This window comes from Pempheris klunzingeri, chromosome 18 (genome assembly GCF_042242105.1).
Source record: "Pempheris klunzingeri isolate RE-2024b chromosome 18, fPemKlu1.hap1, whole genome shotgun sequence".
In the NCBI taxonomy this organism is placed as follows: Eukaryota; Metazoa; Chordata; class Actinopteri; order Acropomatiformes; family Pempheridae; genus Pempheris; species Pempheris klunzingeri.
In genome coordinates this window covers 21,743,000-21,764,595 of record NC_092029.1, presented here as the reverse complement: position 1 = coordinate 21,764,595, position 21,596 = coordinate 21,743,000, and positions in this window count along the sequence as shown.

Here is a 21,596-nt window from a genome sequence, read left to right as displayed (position 1 = left end):
ATTCCGCCTCCGTGTGATGGGGTGGGGGGGGGGGGGGAGGGGGAGGGAGGGATGGAGGGGAGGGACGGGGGGGGGGGCGTGAGTCTCCTTCGCTGCACCGGCTGCAGTAGCAGCGACGAGCCGCGGCGGTGTGAGGAGCATGTGTGCGTCCTGTCCTGTCTGCCTCCACAGCCCCCACAGCCCCCACACCAGCGGTGGCGCCTGATTTATGGACTTAACTGTAACTACGTGGTGGGGTTGAATTGAGGGAGGGAGGGGGCGCTGGGCGGGGGGGGTGGGAGGTGGGTTTGTGGGGGGGTGCCTGGTTATTTTAGGAACTGTCGAGGCAACAGGCAACATGAGAGTAGTAAAAATGTTCCTGCAGGTGGCTGAATGACCACAAGCACCCGCCGGGATGAGTCAGTGCTGGCTGCATGAATGGGGAAAACCCACTCTGTGTTGTGCTTCATGCTGAGTGGTTTATTCAGGCCAGGCAGAGTGGTGTGACAGGAGAAGGCAACCCCCCCCCCACCACCAGACCTGCCACTTGGTGATTCCAAAGAGACACACTCAAATGTCTAAAGCACCAGTCATTACCACTTCTGCTAATCAATAAGCCTACATTGTCTCAATGGTCACTGTCACTCACATGATGCTCCAGCTCTTAGTCACTAAAGCACAGAGCAGGTGCCTGAGTAAGGCTGACTCCAGGCTATTTTTGGCACAATTCCCTCACATACATTATTTACTGCCCAGTAATGTTCTATGGCTGGACATGATAACTGAATGATGGGAAAGGTCTTAGAACGGCGACAGTTGACGTGTTGTATTTTCTGATAAATGACCAGATGTGACCTTGAGTCATCTTTTTGTCAGCAGTTTTATTAAAGTGTCAAAGCTTCAGTCGCACTAATATATGAGAACGTTGTTTTGAAACTCGTGCATTTCAGCCTGACTCATCATCGGCGGCTCCGGTCCGGCCACCAGTAGCAGCGCCAGTGCACTGCTGCTGGGCAGGAGGAAGAGATCCTGCACCATCATGGCTCCATACGTTCTAAAGAAAATGGTTCTAAACCAACTTTTCAAATTGTTTTGTTACTCACACCAACTGACACTTTTTTACCTTAAAGATAAAAACATTTTTGTCTTTGCACTAACAATCTGGCATCAGGTCGCTACGTTTATTACAGAGGGCGACATACCGACTGCCCAAAGGCTGATGCCCACAAATGTGTGCTCACGGATCAGGGCTGGAACCACAGCATCAAGGTCACACCCATACACCCACCTGACCCAACAGGGATTGCATTAGCTGTCAGTCATGACACCCCCCCCCCCCCCCTTTTATAGCATCAAATAAACAATTTAAAAGTTCTCTATACATGATTTAGATTATTCCTATTGTCAGCACTCTCTCTCTCTCTTTCTCTCTCTCTGTCCAACCTCCACCCAACACGGACCCTGACAGAAAGCCCCTCCCCCCTCTGAGCCTGGTTCTGTTCCAGGTTTCTTCCCGTTAAAGGGGAGTTCTTCCTGCGACTGTTTCCTAATATAATATCTGATGCTGCTCATGTGAGGATTCTTGAATCCTTAATGTTGAATTCCTGAATCGTTGGGTCTCTCTAATTAAAGAGTTTGGTCTAGACCTGCTCTTTATGGAAAGAGTCTGGAGATAACGCTGTTATGAATTGGTGCTATATAAATAAAGATTGATTGATTGATTAATAATATAACATAGCAATAATAGTCTCTGTGTGTGTGCTGTAATTGAAGCTTCTCCGTCCTTTGTTTCCGTCGCTGGGATGGCATATACGTGCATGTGAGTGCATATGAATAATTGATATGAGGCAGAGCTGCTGCCCAGCGACAGCCTCAGCTTAGATACTGAGCTAACACAGTAGCACAGTTAGCGGTTGTGTACAGAACAAATGAGAACGAACAAGACACGTGGTTGGGAGGGGGGAGGCACACATTTTTGTTGGTCTGAGGTGGTGAGATAGAGAACCTTTCAATCAGACTTATTGAAAAAAAAACAGCATATTTTTTCAGTTTGGCCCATGTCCCATAGCTAACATAGAGGCGGTGGGGTTTAGGACCTATAATGCAGCCAGCCACTGGGGGTGATCCAGATGTTTTGGCTTCACTTTCAAGTTATCACGTCACCCATCTTTATATACAGTCTACGTTAAGTCCCACAAACTAAATGCCTTCCAATGCCGCTATGTACAAAGGCTCTCTATATGAGATTTCTAACATTAATACAGCATTAAACAGCTGTTTGTGGATACAGTGGAATAATGGCAGTAAAGTCACTCTCATGTGTGTGCTGTAGTCTGAGCTTCTCTGTGTATTGTTTTGCTCGTCAGGATGGATGGGGGAGGGCTTAGGTGTGCATTTGTTTTGGCCTGAGATGCTGGGAAATCAAATAGAGAACCTTCAGGGTTCTCAGATATGGCAGCTTGTTGGGGAGATAAAGGCCACAGGAAACAACAGCATCAAGACGCAGATGAAGGCCACATGTCAAAGTGCATAACTTTTCTAATATAGATGTTTTTAAAGCTATAAATGTTGCTGGAGCTTTGATACTTCAGTACGGCCCCCCTACTCCATGCACCGTGCAACTACATGAAATTTGGCTAGAACTCCTCTATGAGAACACCTTTAACAGTTTGGAGGTAAATTCAGAGCTATTGGAGGGCTGTGGGACAAAAATGCCAATTTGCCCCTCCCACACATGTTCCCAACTTATTTTGCCCAGAGTCCTGTGAACCAAAAACTATTACTATACTGCAGTATGACATGGCTTACACATATAATGTTTGTCTATTCAAATTAGAATTTTGCAAGACAACAAAATTGCCCAAGGACACTTTGACATGCAGACTTCTTTATAGTATAGACCCTCCATAAACCCTCATGTCGAGATATGCAAAGACCAGTTATACACACATACAGGTCTGTAACATGCATACAGACAGGCAGACAAACATACTCATACTACTCATAGTTAGATGATGCTGGTACATCAGCACCTGTTGGCCAAATGGCAACTAATTTCTAATGGTCACTCAGACATAATTGCAATAGCACCACAAAGCCCTTTTTTCCTAATATATGCCCTGCCCACAGCATTTGAGCCAACTTTGAGGGCCAGCTGTAGCAAGACTGTATGGTATATCAAAAATCTAAACAAGTAACTTTTTCCAGTTTCATCCAAAGATGTTGTGTTTGGTGACTATGGCAGAAAATCAATCAAGATGCAAATAGCCTGGCTTGTATGGACAGATTTCTCTGGACCCACATTATTCAGAATTTTGTTTCTGAGAAATAATGTTATGCAGTTACAGTGTAAAATGTAAAGTTCAATGTTATATAAAAAATGGAACTTTCGGGGTAATTTCCTGCTTGCCCAGTTGATTATCTTCCCTTGGGTAAAGTATGTTTTTCATTTCTCTTAAAATCTATTTATGGTGGAAACCTTTTAATAATGTGTGCCAATAACATTAGCCTCTGCAGCATCTGGTACACTCATGTAACTGCCTGCTTGTTGACCGGCTTCACAGATAGGATTAAACCTTGTCCTAGTCTAACATCTTCCAGTGAGCATCTCATCACTGAAAAATCAATTACAGTTTAGGATTAGGATTAGTTTGTGCTTGTTACACTGTAAATACCATTTGTATACTCTTGGGTTTACAGTGGTAATCATCTCTGAAGCCCTTTCCCTGTCTTTATACAAAAGGAGGCCACTGAAGAATCCCCAAACCAAGATCAAGTGTTGCACTGATGTTGTTGTTGCTGACCCAGACCGTAATCCTGCCTCGACAGAGCCTGATTCTCCAAGCAGTTGTGGGGAAGTAGCATAAAAAGTAGGGCATGTACAGTCGCTACCTCTGCACCTGAATAATTTCTTGGCAAGAGTAAAACCTCATTCGTCAGTGTGCCAAACAGGCCTCCTGTGCAAAGGATGCAGCAGTGTCATTTGTTCTTATTTGTTATCTTTGATTGTCAGAAAGGGTTTGGATGTATTTGCCTATTTAAATGACAAAACTCCAGCCCTGCTCACTGGACATGCACAAAGAACACTGCAGATTTCATGTCATTTTATTTTAGAATTTCAAGCTGTTCCAAAAGCTCATTCTTCTGAACGGCCTCCACCACTGAGGACATGAGATAAACAACATTTTCATTGTGGCCCACTATCTGTGCGTGTGGAGTAGCTTTTACAAAAGGCCTTTATCTAGACACAAAGCATCAGAGAGCTCATGGTTGGCACAGCCACCCGGTCCGTCCTGAGTGGTCCATGCAGTGGAGAGTAAGAAGTGGGACACAAGACATCTTAAAACTGGTCTTATATCAAAGGTTAAAACAAAGGATTTTCAAATTCAGCCATTCATCTCCTTGCCATTCTAAATATACTGTGTTACAATATAGCCGTTGTATACATTTTATAAAACTTTGCTAACGCTTGAATCCTCATCTATACATGTAGCTTGTGATAACATAAGTACTTTATGGGTTAGTGCTCTAAGTGGGAGTGAAACTACTGTGTAGTCACTCTTTTCTCATTCCAGGACAGTAAATCCTCCTCTAGAAGGACTTAAAGGCCACACAGTGACCACATTCCACAAGGCCTCTGATTAGATACCAAGGGCCTCCTTTAGAAACCAAAGTCTCTGGTTAGTGTTGACAGAGCTGCTGCTGGTCATCTGATGATATGACAGTATTCTGCAGTAAAGCAGTGAGCACATAAATACCTATTGTACCATAGTTGAGGGTGGATGTTGACTCTGAGATACTGTACATGCATTTATTTCATGACTCTGGTTCCAAGTCAAACCAAAAGGAAGGGAAATGAGGCTGAGCTAAATACAGAAGTCAAGTGGAAAGTGAAATCCAAACGGAATATCTGAAATTACCAATGTTGGTTACCAGTTATGAGAAGGTACAAACTAATGATGAAATCAAAATCGGGAGTCACTGGAATGAAGTCAAATGCAGGAGGACATTTTGTGAGATTGGGAAAACCATGAGAAACACCTCATACAGGTGACAGCACATGTAAAGTCAGAGTATTAAAGGTACTCTTGAGATCATGTGTTTCTCCATAGGCCTTTTAATATGTAGGATTATTTTCAAGTTATGAAAAGTTACTACATAAATTTACTTTGGTATCATTTTGAGGTACTTGCACTTTATTTCCATTTTATGCTACTTCTCAATTTCAGAGGGAAATTATTTGCTTTCTACACCATTACATTTCTTTGACAGCTATAGTTACTTTTCAGATGAAGATTTGACCCGATGGATAATATAAGAAGCCTTAAAAAATACAACATATTAAGGATTAAACCAGTGATTTCCTTCTTTTTTGGCTTTTGATGTCTTACAAAAAACAGTGTTTAGTCATGTGACATTTCAGAGGTCTGTGACATGTTAACAGCTTCACCAAGTAGTGATTTCACTTCTCACAAGATTCCATTACAATAGATGTTTACATAATCCAGAGTTCAAGATCAGATAAAGTGAAAACATATTTTTGTATCAGAACTTTCTTTTTTCTTCTTTTCTCTCACATTAATTGTCTGACAGATTTATCTGATGAGGGGCCCGACCCATAGGTTGGGAACCACTGGACTATACAAGCTAACTGTACACTATATAAAGTATTTCAAGTCAGCTCCACCTGGAGCAGCTACAACAGTAAAATGCTGCGTTAACATTAATGCTTCAGTGTGAATAATCTAATGTTGCCATAAACAGTAGTCATTCAGTCAGAGGGATGAAATGAGAACTTTCACTGATATACGTTAAAGGTTTCCTGTTTGACTTCTCAGCATCTGAGACCAAAACACATGTATGCCTTTTGTGTTACTATGTTAGCTCAGTATCTTAGCTCAGGCTGTCACTGGGCAGCAGCTCTGACTTGTTTTTCAGCTCATTGACTGTGCTATGGGTTCTTTCACTCAGCTATTCACCGCCTCACATGCACTAAGATGCACATTAAGACAACCAAAAGCCATGGTAAATAGTAAATAGTTGTTTAATGCTATATTAATGTTCTAAATGCTTAATGGAGAATCTGTGGTGCTTATGTTCTTTGACTTTGAAAAGATTTTTACATTGCTGTTCTAATTAACCAGCCAATCATAACAGCAAGACAGTGCATGCATGTTTCAAACATTAAAGCAGCCATATTTTCATGAAGCAGCCATCAATATTTTCATAGTTACAAAATCAAAATGAAATGACAACACAAAACATTGTAACAGTGTGAAAGGGCTCAAAGTGATGAAAGTACGGAGAATCATGACAAATCAGCTCATTGTTTAGCTGTGCAGACAGACAGACAGAGTTAGGGACCAATTAGTGACCACAGTGGAGCATTTAGCAGCTGAACAGCCTGACATATCCCTCAGGAGCAGGTGGAGACCAAAAATAAAGCTAAAAGAGTATTTGATTAATTTCATATTGATATTTTATATTAATTTTATTAATATTGGATTTACATTCACCACCGACACACCTCCAAAAAATGTTGCTGAATGCGTATAAATAAGCAAGCTGTTTGCGACTGTCTGCTGTCCCCATGTCTGCACTATCTTTTAAATTATTCTTCTGTACATTGCCCTCTTTTTTTATATTTATAATTGTTTTTCTATCTTTTATTCTTGTGTCTATGTGGAGGGAAACGAACAAAGTAAGAATTTCATTGCTCAGTGTCACCATCGTGTTCTTACTGTGCACATGACAAATAAACATCTTGAATCTTGAATCTTGGGGAGTTTGGCTTTCTTGCAGGAGTGCTGGTACCTACTCACCACTGTTTCTGAAAGCCTCATCCAAATGTACTAAATGACTACAGTCACTTTAAGCAACGACGTCTGGGGCCCTAAAACCAATAAAACACATGTTGAGTGTGTGTCTTTAAGTACATGTGTGTGGGATCTGTGTCACTTCATGATAGTGATTTTCTGCCTGCGTGGCAAATGCTGGCAATGTCCTGTAATCCTGCTGGGTCCTCAAAGACTCACCGCTAATCAGACCCATTCATCAGCACCGCTTACACACACACACACACACACACACACACACACACACACACACCCAAAGTGTACAGAATGCAGTCCTTACACCAGGAACACAGAGGAACATGCAAGCACAAATAAAGACAGTGTTTCATTTAGTTGAGGGTTTTGTGCTTTTGTGCTGACACTCATACTCATACATATGTTGGTGGGAATACACAAAGGTCTTAGAGTTGTTGGTATTGTGTAATATTTTACACAATCGCCACTGTTTTTTTTTTTTACACAAGAAGACGTAGCGTTTCCCTCTATTTCCAGTCTTTGTGTTAAGCTAAGCTAACTGACTGGCTATAACCTTTTATTTCAAGGACAAATATGAGAGTGACATTGAGCTTCTTATATAACTCTCCACCAGACAGTAAGTAAGTATATTTCCTAAAATGTTGTTATTAATTATTATTAATTATTCCTTTAGGTTCTGCTGTACATCAGCAGTAGTCTCATTTACATAATGTGCCAGGACTTTGACTTTGAAGATTAAGATGAACCCTAACCCTATGTCTAACAATACAGAATATTGTAGTCAAATGTTCTGGTCTCTTGTTTAACTTTGCTGATTCATTGCATTCTACATATAAAAGCAAGTGACTCTGATACTGAAACTAAATGGATACACACCTGAAAATAGCTTACAGTCATCACAAGGAACATCAACAAAGTGTCATTCCTATCCCAAAAATACCTGCACACAGTGAGGTGTTATGATTCTATTTCTGCGGTTGCTTGATCAATAACTACCTGGAATAGTGACAGATAATGAATGCCTCCTCCTTTCTGCATGACAGCATGTCTAAGTACTGAATCCAACCAATGGAGCACTGCATGGTGTGCATAGCAGGTGTTGTCATTGCTTTATTGGCTGATTGGCACAGCTAATGCCCCTAAAATGCACACAGACTCCACCTAATGACATCAGGAACAAAAACACCAACCTTTTGTTGCTGGATTCATGCTCTTATTCACTTCAGCTTCTCCTCTAATGATCATTAATCTTCAGAGACCTTCATCCAGTTGTAGCTAAATTTAGCAGCCTCCCGGGCCATTCGTTCTCCCCAAATCTTGACGACTAAGATGAAACTTCCTTATCTGCCTATGAATGTGACAATGAAAAAAATCTACAGGCTTTGCTTAATGAGGGTTTGGTAGTGGATGTCACTGATTGATTCTGCTTGTACTCAACTGTTCCCTGCAGACTAGACCCTAATGAGTCCTCCACTGTTCATAGTATGCCCACTTAACCCAAATTGGGTGTCATTAAGTTGTCTTCGCACCCTGCTCCCCGAGACTAAAGTAATCATCTATAGTCTCTTCAAAAAGCTCTGTGTAGGGCCAACAAGCATCCCTTTGACCCATTGGTGACTTATTTTTAACAAATTCCTTCTCTCTGAATTCAAGATAAGAATCTCCCTCTCAGTTTCATTTGTGTGTCAAGTGTGGAACTGCAGTGTGGGTGTTTTGCCTAGATTAGCATAATGGCTGAAGGCAGAAGAAAAGCTACCTTGGTCCTGCCAAAAAAATTTAAACAATAAGCCAAGCAACAACTGTAAAGTGGAGCAACAAGTTATATCATGTTTACTTAACCTGTGCAGATAAACAAATGTAAAAAAGGCACCAGGGTGCTGGATGTACCTATTTCATGCAGCTTCTTACCACTGTTTTCACATTCCAAGCAGTCATTCAATCCATTGTTTATAAAAATATGAATTAGTGCTGCTTTAAAAGGTCTCTTTGCAAGTCTGTACTTTTCTCACCAAAATACATTGTGTGTATATGTATATCTTTCAATATTTTCATTTGAAAATTTTCAAACTTGCATTACTTACTGTCGTGCTTTCTAGCTAGCTTCTAGCTTCTTCTTCCCTCCTCTTGTTAGATAAGAGGCGGGCGGCTGTGGTAGAGTGGGTCGTCCCTCAATCAGAAGGTCGGGGATCGATCCCCAGCTCAAACTGTCAACATGTTGACGTGTCCGTGAGCAAGACACTGAACCCCAACTTGTGTGAGTCTCCAAATTACATTCCTCCTGTATGAATGATGGGTGAATGAGGATGTCATGTAAAGCACTTTGAGTAGTTGAAATAACTAGAAAGGTGCTATACAAATACGGACCATTTACCGTAAGATAAGATAAGATAGAAATATATATAATATATATTGCACAGGACTGTTGGATTGTGCCCTCAATTATTTATTTGTATGTATGTTTACTGATGTTGGGCAAACTTAATTTGTGACGTTGACCTCTGACACCTGAGAAGTGGGCGTGCTTAATAAAAGTCCTCCTTGCACTCATCTGCAGTGTGTAGCAGGTGAGGGAGTCGAGGAAGTAACGCAGCGTCTCTTTCCTTTGCTCGAAGTTCGGTGCTAAGTCTGGGTTCACACTGCATAGCCGCCGGCGAATATGTTCTGCCAACAGGTTATGGGCCCAGAGTAACCCAGAGTGACCCAGAGTGACCCAGAGTAACCCAGAGTAACCCAGAGTGACCCAGAGTGACCCAGAGTAACCCAGAGTAACCCAGAGTGACCCAGAGTGACCCAGAGTAACCCAGAGTGACCCAGAGTGACCCAGAGTAACCCAGTGATAAGTTTGTATGAGCACCATGAGTGGACCAGCCGCAGACACGAGTAGCCGCTATGGCAGCCGCTGGTCACGGCTCCTGTTTGACGGAGATGAAAAGAATTATGAACTATGGGAGACGACATTCTTGGGCCACCTTCGTTTGGAAGGATTAAAAGACATTATATTAAATGAGCCCACCACTGAGGAAGCAGAAGAGCTGCTGGAGGATGCGAGAAAGAACGCGGAGGAGGCCTGTGCGGAGCTTATCCAGTTCCTGGATGACAAAAGTTTGTCGCTGGTGATGCGAGACGCAGCCGATGATGGGAGAGAAGCCCTAAACATCCTGAGGAACTACTACCAAGGTAAAGGAAAGCAGCGCATCATAAGCCTCTACACAGAACTGACTTCACTTCAAAAGTCAAAAAGTGAGAGTGTGACTGAGTACGTGATCCGGGCAGAGACTGCCATCACGGCCTTAACAAATGCCGATGAGACATTAAGTGATGGACTATTGGTTGCTATGGTTCTGAAAGGTCTGCCTGAGTCCTACAAACCATTTGTGATCCATATCACACAACGCGAAGAGACTATATCTTTTACTGAGTTTAAAACGAAGCTACGGAGCTAGGACACGGAGAAAATGCACACTTCAGTCACAGATGATAATGTGATGAAGGAGCGCACACGGCAGCAGAGAGGGAGAGCCGCCAGCACAGGTGACCGGGGAGCAGGGAGGACTGCAGATGGCAGAGCCAGCTCTACCCAATGTGGCGCCCTAGGCGAGATTTTAGATGGCGCCCCCCTCCATCGGCAATTTACATGCAAAAAGAAATCGAATAGCATTGCTTTTATCATTGTCTTTAATTTGTAAGGTAACATGTCACCAAATTTACATACTTAACAAATCACAAATTAATACAAAAAAATACAGAAATACAATATAAATACCCTTACCACAAAATAAAAGCCTGTAAATAAGTGAATAAAGAATAATAATAATAATAATAATGTGTACTTTAAGACTGACGTAAAGTTTAAAACAATGAACATGCTTTAGATAATATGAACTGTAACACAACCAACTAGTGTTAAAAATCAGATCCATGAAGGGTTGAAAATGGAACAGCATTCTGACTGACTATTAAAGGCAGGAAAACCGTTAGCTAGCCAGAATGCCAGATGGAAATAAAACAAGCATAGATTAGGCCAGTGTAGACACCTACTGAGTAGGTTTAATCTATCCAGATGATCCTAACAGTAAAGACCTCTCCATGCCGCTCAGCTACAGAGATATCAAACTGCTTATTTACTGATTAGCATACGATGTTGAGGCTGATCGCTCAGAAGCAAGTGAACAACCTGCTGTTACACTGTGATAACTGCTACACCTGTGATAACTGCTACACCTGATGTTACACTGTGATAACTGCTACACCTGATGTTACACTGTGATAACTGCTACACCTGATGCTCACTGTGATAACTGCTACACCTGATGTTACACTGTGATAACTGCTACACCTGATGTTACACTGTGATAACTGCTACACCTGATGTTACACTGTGATAACTGCTACACCTGTGATAACTGCTACACCTGATGTTACACTGTGATAACTGCTACACCTGTGATAACTGATACACCTGCTGTTCCACTGTGATAACTGCTACACCTGTGATAACTGCTACACCTGATGCTCACTGTGATAACTGCTACACCTGATGTTACACTGTGATAACTGCTACACCTGTGATAACTGCTACACCCGATGTTACACTGTGATAACTGCTACACCTGATGTTACACTGTGATAACTGCTACACCTGATGTCCGCTGTGATAACTGCTACACCTGATGCTCGCTGTGATAACTGCTACACCTGATGTTCCGCTGTGATAACTGCTACACCTGATGCTCGCTGTGATAACTGCTACACCTGATGCTCCCTGTGATAACTGCTACACCTGATGCTCCCTGTGATAACTGCTACACCTGATGTTCTGCTGTGATATTTGCTACTGATGCTCGCTGTGATAACTGTTACACCTGATGCTCCCTGTGATAACTGCTACACCTGATGCTCCCTGTGATAACTGCTACACCTGATGCTCGCTGTGATAACTGCTACACCTGATGCTCCCTGTGATAACTGCTACACCTGATGCTCCCTGTGATAACTGCTACACCTGATGTTCTGCTGTGATATTTGCTACTGATGCTCGCTGTGATAACTGCTACACCTGATGCTCCCTGTGATAACTGCTACACCTGATGCTCCCTGTGATAACTGCTACACCTGATGTTCTGCTGTGATATTTGCTACTGATGCTCGCTGTGATAACTGTTACACCTGATGCTCGCTGTGATAACTGCTACACCTGATGCTCCCTGTGATAACTGCTACACCTGATGTTCCGCTGTGATATTTGCTACTGATGCTCGCTGTGATAACTGTTACACCTGATGCCCGCTGTGATAACTGCTACACCTGATTTTACGCTGTGATAACTGCTACACCTGATGTTCCACTGTGATAACTGCTACACCTGATGTTACACTGTGATAACTGCTACACCTGATGCTCGCTGTGATAACTGCTACACCTGATGTTACACTGTGATAACTGCTACACCTGATGCTCGCTGTGATAACTGCTACACCTGATGCCCGCTGTGATAACTGCTACACCTGATGTTACGCTGTGATAACTGCTACACCTGATGCTCACTGTCATAACTGCTACACCTGATGTTACGCTGTGATAACTGCTACACCTGATGCTCACTGTGATAACTGCTACACCTGATGTTACGCTGTGATAACTGCTACACCTGATGTTACGCTGTGATAACTGCTACACCTGATGCTCACTGTGATAACTGCTACACCTGATGTTACACTGTGATAACTGCTACACCTGATGCTGCTTCATGTCATGACTGGATCTTTACTTTACCTCTTTCTTTCTCCCGTTTTTCCTCTTCTTTTCTTTTTTTTCTTCCCTGTGCTCCAGACAGTTTCGGTCGTTTTGACATGTTTACAAGGTTCTCTGGGGTCACATCAATAAATTTGCCCCTCCCCCCACAGAGAGTGAGCAGGTAACGATCAGCCGGAGGTGGGGGGGGCGCCCCCGTCACGGCCGCCGCCGCATTGCTTTACATTTGAATCAATGTGAGCTTTTCCATTTTAAGAGTTAATAGTAATAACTAGTTTTTATATAATTATATTTATGGTATTTTTTCCCCTTTTGTTGCGCCCCCTGGAGGCCACGGTGCCCTTAGCATTTGCCTATATTGCCTATTGGAAGAGCCGGCCCTGGCAGATGTGGTATGTTAAGTGTGGCCTAAAGGGACACCTGGCGGTTTAACATGCAGGATTGTAAGCCCAGATCAACACCCTGTGAACAGAAATTAAATTTCACTGATGATGCAGCATTGATGGGTGACGTTAAAAAGTACAGAGAGGCAGTGGGCAGCCTTATTTTTTTGACGGTCTGTACAAGACCTGATTTGAGTTTTGTTGTAAGTAAGCTGTCACAGTACTTTTCTGAACCTACTGAACAGCATTGGGGTACTGTTAAAATTGTACTGAGGTATCTGAAAGGTACAATTGACAGGAAGTTGTGTTACAGAAGATGTGATGAGAACATGGGTATACAAGCCTACAGTGATGCAAATTGGGCAGCTGATGTTAATGACAGACGAAGTACAACTGGATATTGTGTAAGCCTAACCCAGGCCGGCACTTTAGTGTCGTGGAAAACTAAAAAGCAGCCCACAGTAGCACTTTCCACTTGTGAGGCAGAGTATATTGCTCTAACCGCAACCATTCAAGAGTGTTTGTACCTCACACAGCTCTTAGATGGTATTGATAACCATATGTATGCACTACCCAGGGTGTATGAAGACAATCAGGGTACGATTGCATTAGCGAAGAATCCTGTCAAAAGACAGAGGTGTAAACATGTGGATATGAAGTATCATTTCATACGGTCCATTGTGAATGATGGAAAAGTAACTTTGGAGTATTGTCCCACTGACCAGATGGTAGCGGATGTGATGACTAAACCCGCAACAAAATTTAAGTTAATGAAGTTTGCCAAGTTTATGTTTGGAGATAACTAAAGGGGAAAAAAAAAACCTGGAAAAGGTGGTGTCATTGTGTTTACCTTTTGTTTGACTGAATGTTAATGTTTTGACATAATAATGTAAGAGCAAGTGGGGGTGTTGGATTGTGCCCTCAATTATTTATTTGTATGTATGTTTACTGATGTTGGGCAAACTTAATTTGTGACGTTGACCTCTGACACCTGAGAAGTGGGCGTGCTTAATAAAAGTCCTCCTTGCACTCAGCTGCGGTGTGTAGCAGGTGCGGGAGGCGAGGAAGTAACGCAGCGTCTCTTTCCTTTGTTCGGAGTTCGGTGCTAAGTCTGGGTTCACACTGCGTAGCCGCTGGCGAATATGCTCTGCCAACAGTAAGAAAACTAAAACAGAAAGGCTGTGTTATTGTCGTTGCGGTAGTGCTCCTTTTTACACCCGGGGTGCATCAGCCTGCTGCTGAAGGAGCTGCTCAGGGCCCCCGCAGTCTCATGAAGGGGGTGAGAGGTGTTGTCCATGATGGATGTCGGTTTGGCAATCATCCTCTCACCCACCACCTCAGTAAAGTCCAGTGGACAGTCCAGGACAGAGGCAGCCCTCCTGATCAGTCTGTGGAGCCTCCTTCTGTCCCTGTCCATGTTGGCCCCTCCCCAGCAGACCACAGCATAAAAGATAGCTGAAGCTACCACAGCGTCATAAAAAAGTCCTGAGCAGTCTCCTGCACACTCCAAAGTACCTCCGCCTCCTCAGCAGGTGGAGGCAGCTTTGGCCGTTCTTGTACAGAGCAGTGTGTTGTCAGTCCAGACCAGCTCATTGTTCAGGTGGACACCAAGGAATTTGTAGTTCTCCACCACCTCAATGTCCAAACCCTGGAAGTTCATTGGTGTGATAATAGACTTTTTTGGAGTCCATCATCTTGTCCATCTTCTTGCTGGAATTGATGTGAAGCTGGTTGAGCTCACACCAGCTGACAAAGTCGTTGATGACCTCCCTGTATTCTAGTTTGTTCCCACCAGATACATATCCAACAATCACTGTATCATCAGAGAACTTCTTGATGTGACAGTTTACAGTGCTGTGTCTGAAGTCCAATGTGTAGAGTGACTGCATCATACCTACCCCAGTTCCAGGATGGTAAGCAAACTGAGCCAGCAGAGTGCTGACCAGGGGTCACAGATGTTTGAGGATGATACTCTCCATGGTCTTTATCAGGTGAGAGGTCAGGGCGCCGTTTCTAGTACCAGACCACGCAGGAAGTAATCCACAAAACCTGGACTTTCTCCAGACTGAGGCTCAGGTTGAATATGTGCATGACTGCAGGGCTGCTGAGCGTTTCCCAGTCTGTTGTTTCAAAGCAGTGCCTGAGCCTTGCCCTGGCCTCCTCAGACCACTCCTTCACAGACTTCTCCACAGGTGGTTGTTTATTCACCAAGGGAGTATAGTCTGGCAGAAGGTGAACGAGGTTGTGATCTGATTGAACAAGCAAGGGGAGGGGGGGTGAGGTGTATGGATCCTTGATGTTAGCATACAGTAAGTCCAAAGTTTTATTATCCCTAGTGTGGCATTTCACATACTGGGTGAAAGTGGGGAGAGTAGAAGACAGGGAAGCGTGGTTAAAGTCACCGGAGATGAAGAAGAGGGATTGGGGACAGTGAGTATGAGCTTGCAGGCTGCAGCAGCATCGGCTGATGGGGGGATGTACACAGTTATAGTGATAACGTGTGAGAACTCCCTCGGGAGGTACTATGGCCCAATGCTAACAGCTAGCAGCTCAGTGTCTCCAGGGTTGCACCATCTCTCGTTCACAAACATAGCTATCAACCCACCCCCCCTCTTTCTGCTCTCCACAGCTTTCCTGTCGGTCCGAATAAAATGAAAGCCATCCAGGGTTAGCTCTTCCACCTTAGAACATTGTTACCATCAACTCTGGAACATGTATCTCTTCAGCCACATGGTCATGTGTGTTCATGTAGAGTACTGTGCAAAAGTCTTAAGCGGTGTGAAGAAATGCTGTACAGTAAGAATGCTATAAAAATATAAAATTAAATTGTTTAGTCAGGTGTATGATGGCCAAAAAGCCATACCTCCAACATGGAAACATGGCCAAGAGGAACTGGGGTGCAGAAACTTTGAAATATTTGGCTGTAGCAGAAGGCAGTTTGTTCACTGAAGGGCTGGAGAGCAGATCAATACTGAGTGTCTGCAGACAGCAGTGAAGCTGGTGGAGGTTCCTTATAAGTCTGGAGCTGCAGTTCTGCAGATGGAGCTGGGATTTGGTCAGAGTCAATGGTGTCCTCACTGCTGAGAAATACAGGCAGGTACTAATCCATCATCAATACCATCAGGGAGGCGTCTGATTGGCCCCAAATGTATTCTGCAGCAGGACAACGACCCCAAACATACAGCCAATGTCATCAGGAACTATCTTCAGCGTAAAGAAGAACAAGGAGTCCTGGAAGTGATGGTGTGCCCCCCCCCCCCCCCCCCCAGAGTACTGATCTCACCATCATCCAATCTGTCTGGGATCACATGAGGAGACAGAAGATCTGATGCTGCCTTCATCCTCAGAAGATCTGTGGTTAGTTCTCCAACATGTCTGGAACAACCTGCCTGCTGAGTTCCTTCAGAAACTGTGTCCAAGTGTACCTGAAGAACTGATGCTGTTTGGAGGGCAAAGGGAGGTCACACTGAATGTTGAGCTGATTTAGGTTTTTCTTCTGTTGGCTCACTTTGCATTTTGTAAATTGATTAAAATAAGCAATTCAATTTTATATTTTTGAACATTCTTACTTTACAGCATTTCTTCACACCTGCCTAAAACTTCTGTACAGTACTGTATGTGGACTAGTTACGAACAAAATGGGAACCCAATAATACAAACATTGCTCTGTAATGCTACTCGTGGTCAAAAAGTCCACAGAGTACCATTAATAAACAGACACAAGTTTGATGTAAATGTACCCTTTCATGCTTGATTTTGTTTCCTGTTTTGTTACTGCTAAATAACTGTGGAAACACACATACAGTCTGTTAATAATTGATGCAGGAAGGAATATGTACATGCAGTAGAGCTTGCACTTCAGGACAATGCACAACATGTTTTATGAATCTGCAGATGCAGTACATAACTCCCCAAAGGACTGAATTTAGAGTTGTGCAGGAGAGAGAGAAAGTGAGAGCAAGACATACCCCTCTGGGTTTTTACCACCACTCACCCACATGAAAAGAGCTTTTATTCCACAGAGACAGAGCAGAGCCAGGGAGTAGAAAAAAGTAGGAGGCAGATGATAGAAGTCGACTGCTGCTGTGTGGGGGGATGGAGAAAACCCTGTGCAGCGTTAGCATCTTTCTGGCCCCTGAGCGTCAGTGATGCTCTAACATCACATCACTGTACGTGCAGGGTGAATATAAAGCACTGAGCAATGTCCTTCTGAGAGTGGGACTTGCAGGTAGCAGATACTGTACGTGCAGGGAGGATTTTCAACTTGATAAAACATATCTCTGTGTCATATTGCTGAGCGCCGATTGTCCTCTCCGTCTGTTCTTTGTAGGTTATGAGCAGTTGCACTGGCAGTCCGTGAATGGAGAGCTTGTCACCTCCCCTCCTTATGCCTGTGCTGACACACACACACACACCCATCACCTCCAGAACATCAGTCTGTCAGTATGTCCATCAGTTTTACACCCCACTCCAATTTGTTAGTGCGTCCTTTTCAATTGGCAGTGGGCCTGCTCAATGGCTCTTCCATTCAGAGGAATGACAGTGGGGGGAGGACTTAAAGAATACTTTTCAGTATTTCCAAAAGGGGCACAGCAATGTCAACTACTAGAGGATGATTCTGGAAAGTAAACAGTGGAACAAAGTGGGATCAACCTGCTCTTCAATGTCCAGAATGTCCAGAGTAGCTATTAGTCCTCACAGGACAGGTAATGCTAACTCAGTGCTAACCATACCTTGGTGATGTAAGGGTTAATCACTGGGCTAATTAGTGAATAGCCTTTGAGCTAACTGCGAACTTGATAGTCAGCTGGTAACATGCATGTTACCAGAATTTTACAACCAAAAGCACACCAACGAAGACACACCAAATGCTCGACTGCCTTCAACCAGTACCATTTCCCTAAAGCCCCAAAGCTTTATAGTAGTATGTAATATAACCCGCTGGCTAACTGATGACATTTTAAGCAGCGATTCAAGTGGCTGTAGCTAATTAATGTCCGTGATAACAACAGGACAGAGAAAACCAAGCAGTGTGAAGGTTTTTAAGAAGCAGAGATTACAGCTAAACCAAACTCTTTAATTAGAGAGAGACCCAACGATTCAGGAATTCAACATTAAGGATTCAAGAATCCCCACATAAGCAGCATCAGATATTTAAGTTCACAAAAGCAGTGATGGAGGCAGAGCTTTCAGCTATCAGGCTCCTCTCCTGTGGAATCATCTTCCAGTTTGGATTCGGGGGGCAGACACCCTCTCTACATTTAAGAGTAGACTAAAAACCTTCCTTAGTGATAAAGCCTATAGTTTAGGGCTGGATCAGGCCTTAGACCAGCCCCTAGTTATGCTGCTATAGGCTTAGACTGCCGGGGGACTCCCATGATGCACTGGGCTCCTCTCTCCTCCTCTTCCTCTCCATCCTGATGCTTCATGTCTCTTTAATGTCTGTTACTAACTTGGTATCTTCCCCGGAGCCTTTCTGTGCTTCTCTCATCTCTCAGGTTCCTGTGGATCCTGGTTCTCCTGCTGTGGTTCTCTGGTTCCTGTGGATCCTGGTCCTGGTTCTCCTGGCTGTGGTTCTCTGGTTCCTGTGGATCCTGGTCCTGGTTCTCCTGCTGTGGTTCTCTGGTTCCTGTGGATCCTGGTCCTGGTTCTCCTGGCTGTGGTTCTCTGTTCCTGCTGTGATTCTCTGGTTCCTGTGGATCCTGGTCCTGGTTCTCCTGGCTGTGGTTCTCTGCTTCCTGTGGTTCTCTGGTTCCTGTGGATCCTGGTCCTGGTTCTCCTGGTCCTGGTTCTCAGGTTCCTGTGGATCCTGGTCCTGGTTCTCCTGCTGTGGTTCTCTGATTCCTGTGGATCCTGGTCCTGGTTCTCCTGGCTGTGGTTCTCTGGTTCCTGTGGATCCTGGTCCTGGTTCTCCTGCTGTCGTTCTCTGGTTCCTGTGGATCCTGGTCCTGGTTCTCCTGGCTGTGTTTCTCTGGTTCCTGTGGATCCTGGTCCTGGTTCTCCTGCTGTGGTTCTCTGGTTCCCGTGGATCCTGGTCCTGGTTCTCCTGGCTGTGGTTCTCTGGTTCCTGTGGATCCTGGTCCTGGTTCTCCTGGCTGTGGTTCTCTGGTTGCTATGGATCCTGGTCCTGGTTCTCCTGGCTGTGGTTCTCTGGTTCCTGTGGATCCTGGTCCTGGTTCTCCTGGCTGTGGTTCTCTGGTTCCTGTGGATCCTGGTCCTTGTTCTCCTGGCTGTGTTTCTCTGGTTCCTATGGATCCTGGTCCTGGTTCTCCTGGCTGTGGTACTCTGGCTTCATGAATCACTGCTGCAGATTGCCAGCCACCGACACTTTTTACTGATATTAGTCCTGTTATTATTATTCAGATATGAACTATTGTCATGTTTTTCAATGTTACCATATGATCATTATTGGTCATATTCTTATTGTCAGTGCTATAGTTGTTGTTATTATTATAGTTGTCATTGTCGTTTAGCACACAAGTGTGAAACTTAAGGACTCTGGGAAACTGAGTTCAGAGAGACACTTTGTTCAAAGGACAAGGAACTACAATTTCTGGAATCTTGAAAATGAAACATTTTAATGAAGATTGATGCTCATTGTTTTAAAAGCCAAAAAAGACAGAATAACAATACACACTTTAGCTCCTTTTACTGTAATGAACAAATTATAAGTGGTGTCAACTGAGTAAATATCTCCAAAAAGGATATACAGCATTTTGAACACGCTACATGCTTTGACTGCACTGCATGAACATGGGTGACTGGGGTTTGCATACCATACCTCAGTCTTACCCTAACCTTAGCAGTTAATAAGCAAAGGTGACATACTAGCGCTAAATCGAGAAAGAGAGAGGAAGTGAGAGCAAGAGATACCCCTCTGGGGTCTGTCTCTCTACTTCCATGGGCAAACCCCATGTGATAAAGAACATAGTGTGAGTTCCTGAATTGACTTTGAGGTGAGATTGTTTTTTTTAAATTTATTTTTGTTTGTTAGACCCTAACCCTAACCCTTTTTTTTTACCATAACCGTAACCTCTACCCGACCTTTACAAAGTAATCTCAGTAACCAAATCTTAACCAACGTCAACCAGAGGTGGTAGATCAGAAAACTGAACATGAATCATTTATTTAACAGTCATATGGTCATTTTAATAATCAGCGCTGACAAGTTTCCTGTTTTCTCCTATATATGTGAAGATTTGCTGGCAATGATTCACTACTGAGTAGAAATCAACAACATTCATCTCTGATAGCACTTATGGTGTTTCGAGACACCAGGACCAACACAGGACTTGCACCCAGGTGCACCCACTACTCGTGTCCTGTGTGAAACCAAAAGTGAACATTGACTTTACTGACTTCTTTTAAGCGATGTCAAATGTAAGGCTAGAATTTCCATCATTCCCTCTGTACAGTATCTAACATACTTGTTACTATGGGGTGGCTGGTCCCCATATTGAGGGTGCTGAAAATGCTCAAACATGTAATTTTGGGAGCCATTGGTACGAGGTTTTGGTACGAGGACGGTTTGATAAACAGGCAAGTAAAGATGCAAATTTGAATTGACAAAAGCAAAAATGAAATGAATAACAAAGATTTTTCTACCTGTTTCATTGCTAAAGAAAACATAAATAAATATGTTAGAAATATATGCAAATATCAATGTAAAATATGGAGTTAATCATGTAGAAGCTCGTCTGCAGAGATGTTTAATGAGAAATGATGTCAGAGGTTACAGTGGTTTTGCTGCCCTAAGCTTCTCAGGCATTGAGTAAAAGCCAACTGTAAGAGCCTTGGTGAAGTCCCAATTGGCTCGGCACTTTTTTCACTAGACTTTGACCTTGCCTGAATAGTTCTGCTTCAGGAACTGGAGCTGTGCACTGGCTCATAAAGAGTCAAAGCAGCTGACAGTAAGCTAGAAGCCTGCATAATGTGCACGGTCAAATGGTGGGACACATTCTATAAGAAAATAATATTCAACTCAACATGAGGGAGGAAAAGATGCACTCATGTTATGTGTTGATATCACTGCTGCTGGGCTTGTGCACCTAGAACTATGGGAGTACATATTTAATGGATTTTTGTTTTCACTGTTTCTAAATGGTTTGTTTAGAAATGGTAAATGGTCTGTATTTGTATATCGCTTTTCTAATCATTTTAACGACTCAAAGCACTTTTACATCACATCCTCATTCAGCCATTCACACATCATTCATACAGGAGGAAATCTAAGCTGGAGGAGACTGTTCTTTCACACATATTCACACACTGAAGCTGCTTCAGGAACAGCTTGGGGTTCAATGTCTTGCCCAAGGACACTTCAACATGCGGACTTGGAGGCGAACCACCGATGTGCCGATTGATGGATGACCCATTCTACCTCTGAGCCACAGCCACCCGTAATAATATGTATTGATCTGTTTTTAATCACCACGGGCCATCTACTGTACATCTGGATGAGAGGAACAACAAAGGAGTGTTGACTCTTGAACAGTAGAGCCAAGAAGTGGAGTTAATGCCCAGTCACAGAGCTCTTATGACTGATTACAAATGTCTGCTGTCTTCAGTGCAGCACAAGTCGCACTTCTGGCTCAGTAGAGGCTTGTCACTCTCCATAGTGCTAATTACTTTCACCAGCCAGGAGGACCTTTGC